Source organism: Miniopterus schreibersii (genome assembly GCF_964146895.1).
Source record: "Miniopterus schreibersii genome assembly, chromosome: 7".
In the NCBI taxonomy this organism is placed as follows: domain Eukaryota; kingdom Metazoa; phylum Chordata; class Mammalia; order Chiroptera; family Miniopteridae; genus Miniopterus; species Miniopterus schreibersii.
The window spans coordinates 28,866,695-28,870,640 of NC_138108.1; the positions used below are offsets into that span (position 1 = coordinate 28,866,695).

The window sequence follows — 3,946 nt, forward strand, 5'->3', positions numbered from 1 at the left end:
CAGGGCTCCATACATAGCACTCATAGCAAACCCTCCACAAATATAGCCAAGCAATCGGTTAATCAGCACAGATTGTCTTTACAAGAGGGTAGACTCTGGCCAACTTCTAGGGTGAAATTGTCCAGAGAGTAAACAACTCTTTCCTAGCTCTACAACCACTAACCCCCAATGATTGCCATTCAAAATAAAGTCACCGTTTTTACACTGATGGCCCTCCCTGATCCTATCTATACCAGCCTTCTAAGCTGATATCTCTGTCTACCACCAACCCCCCATGCTTTACCTCAGAGTATTCCTATTATTCCCTTTGAAATGAGTTAGCTGCTCAAATCAAACCATTAAAACAAGTTCAATAAAAGAAACCTAGTAAAATCTGAAGGAAAGAAATAATAAAAATAAAAGCAAATATAACCAAATTGTAAATGAAATTCAAGAACAGGTTCTTTGGAAAAAATTATAACAAATCTAAAAAAAATTAATCCACATATTAGTGAATATAAGGAGAGAACATAGAAACAGATAAGAACATTTTTACAGTTATTTTAAAGTATTGTGTATAACTCTTGCAACCCTTTCAACCAGTTCCAGGAGAGAATCAAGCCCTAAGGCATCCATTGCATGTAATAAATTAACTTCTCTCCTATGCGTCTAGAATGATAGTAGTAATGTACGACCTTAGAAGAACTGAAAGCAGTCACACAAACCATTCTTTCAAAACTTAGTTTACTGAGATCCCAGTAAAAGAACAAATTTGTAAAATAATAAGTAAATTACTGAAAATGAGTTAAGTAGAAGAAACCTGATTAGAGGAAATCATAAATGAAATTGAGTAACTTAAAAAAAAAAAGATTTCCAAAATGACCCAAAGCAGCTTGTTTTATAGGTGACTTCTTTCAAATCCCCATACAATATGTGCTTCAGGAAATAGAAAAAATAAAAACTGTAAGGCACCAAAAACATTTTAGGAAGCTAAACACTGACCCCAATGCCAAAATCTGATGGAGAGAAGAAAATATTAAAACTACAGCCTTATATCCTAGAACCACAAATGGAGCTTATAATTCAGAAAACAATTCATCTAAAATATTAGCTCAATAGATCCAGTTAGAAAAATGAACTCAAATAATATCAATACATGCTTTAAACTAGAAAGAAAATACTTCCTTAACATGAAAAGTAAGACTGTTCTTAAACTAATAGCCAAAGTCATCCTAAAGAAAACTACTTGACACATAATGTTTCAAGTATGAGTAAGATGAAGACACATCATGTTACTGTCAATATTCAACATGGTCCTAGAAATTCTGGCGAAAACTTTAAAAATTTGAAAAATAAATTTAAACTTTGAGGATATAGGAGACAAAATCACCAGCATTTACATGTGATAGAATTATATACCTAAAAAACCAAAGAGGATCAACTGAAAAACTCATAATTAGTAAAGTTCCGTAAAGCAGAAGATACACATATAAAAATAGAGAGCTTTCCAATGGATGAGCTAAAATTAGTTTGTAAATACCATTAAAAAAATTCTAATTCCAATAGAAATCAAACATACAAAATACCTAACACTAATCTTATTGAGTAACATCTGAGATTGCATTAATAAATCTACAAAACTTTAAAGAAATATAATTTTTAAGTTTTGTAAATGGAAAAACATACTATCTTCTTCTCTGATATTAAAAAGATGTCATCTTTCTAAATTATTTTACAGATTTATTGTAATTCTCTAATTCAAATACTCATGAAATTTTTTAACTTGTCTAAATTATTCTAAGACTCATCTGGAAAAATAAAATGTTGAGACCAGCTTTTAAAAAATGTTAATGAAAAGAGTAGTGAATGAGGACTTGGCTTACTAGATATAAAACTTTTATGAAAGTACAATAATTTAGACTGTGTAGTAATAGCACAGGACTTGACAGATTAATTGGACAGATTAGATAGCCTTGAAATAGGACTAAAAATATATAAAAACTTAATAAAGAATGATAAATGAAAAATCACATACCATAAAAATGCTGGAAGTAACATTTGTGAATATAAAACTGATTTAAAAGCAATAGTATATATCACCAAGGAAAAGTCACACAGATTTGACTGCATAATTTTTAAAATCTGTATGCCACTGAAATAAAGCTTATCTAATGCAACAACCATATTTAAAAGTTAAGAAAAAAAACTCTATCAGAAAACACCATAGCTTTTCCTCCCTGGCTGCTTGAAGATTAGCCTTCATCATGAATGACACAGTAACTATCCGGACCAGGAAGTTCATGACCAACAGAAGCAAATGGTCATTGATGTCCTTCACCCTGGGAAGGCAACAGTACCCCAGACAAAAATTAGGGAAAAACTAGCCAAAATGTACAAGACTACACCAGATGTCATCTCTGGATTCAGAACGCACTTTGGTGGTGGCAAGACAACTGGCTTTGGCATGATTTATGATTCCTTGGATTACACAAAGAAAAATGAACCCAAACATAGACTCGGAAGACACTGCCTGTATGAGAAGAAGATGACCCTAAGAAAATAGGGAAAGGAACCTGAGAACAGGAGGAAGAAGGTCAGGGGGACCGCAAAGGCCAATGTTGGTGCTGGCAAAAAGGAGTAAAGATTCTTCAGTGACTTCATCTGTGGTGATTGTGCAGATTTTTCATGAGAGGATTAATAAACTAAGAACTTAAAAAAAAAAAAAAAAGAAAACATCATAAAAATGTTGAGAAGTAAACTGTAAGCTGGGAAAAATATTTGTAACATTTATGACAAGTTAATAACTTGATTGTATAAAAGAGTATTAACACATCAATGAGAAAAATAAGAACATGACTGTATTTGTTTTCTGCTGCTGTAGCAGAATGCTAAAGATTTAGTGGCTGAAAATAATCCATATTTCTTTTATTACATTTCTAGAGTTCAGGAGTCCAAAGTCAGTTTCCCTGGGCTGAAGATATCCACAGGGCTGGTTCTTTCTAGACGCTCTAAAAAGAATCCTCTCCCCTGCCTCTTCTAGCTTCTGGAGGCCACACGCATTTCTTGCCCCTCCCTCTACCTTCAAAGTCCTCAGTGTAATATCTTCAGGTCCTCTCTGCTCTGACCTCTGCTCCCATCATCACATCTGCTCTGACTCCAATGGTCTCCCTCATGTAATGACCGCACCTGGATGTCAAAGTCCTTAATTTAATCATATCTGCACAATCCATTCTGCCAGGTAAAGTGACAAATTCACAAGTTTTGGAGCCATCATTGGGAGGTGATTATTCAGTGGACCACACACACCAATGGAAAGGTAGATAAAGAAGCAGAGACAATATACGGAATTAACAAAAATAAATTAATGGCCAATAAACATGTGAAATACATATTCAATCTCACTAGGATTCCAACAACTGGAAAAGAAAACAATAGTGAGATACTTCTCTTGCCTAATGAATTGACATAGATTTTTCTAAAACGTGAATACATGATTCTAGCAAAAGTATATTTCAAACCCTTATGGACAATAACCAGGTGATATGTGTCAAGTTATCCAATAACTTTATTTCTTGAAATTTTTATTAAGGAATTACTTAGGGAGGTATTTGTAGGTATATAACAAGGCTAATACCTACAGCATTTTAAAAGAATAATAAATTAGAAACTATATCCAACAATAAGGCATTGGTTAAATAAATTGTGATAAAGCTATCTGATTAATTACCACACAGGCATTAAAATTAGATTTTCAAAGATTTTTAATATTATTGAGAATATTCTCACAAGATACTGCTGAGGACAAAAGATAAATAAACAGCATACAAAACTGTACATATATTATAAAATATATTCTAATAGAAGGCTAATAATGTTTAATTCAGAGTCATGGGATTATGAGTTATTTTTATTTTCTTTATTATACTTTTTATATTTTCTAAATTTTAATAATAAATATTATTACTGT

At 32.3% G+C, this 3,946-nt stretch overlaps 1 pseudogene across 1 annotated transcript; it reads left to right on the forward strand.

Annotated features, from left to right (window-relative positions):
* The first annotated feature begins 2,212 nt into the window (after nucleotides 1-2,212).
* Nucleotides 2,213-2,620, forward strand: LOC308559577 (small ribosomal subunit protein eS24 pseudogene; annotated as a pseudogene). The gene has a single exon. The product of its transcript is annotated as a small ribosomal subunit protein eS24 pseudogene (transcript).
* The last annotated feature ends 1,326 nt before the right edge of the window (nucleotides 2,621-3,946 follow it).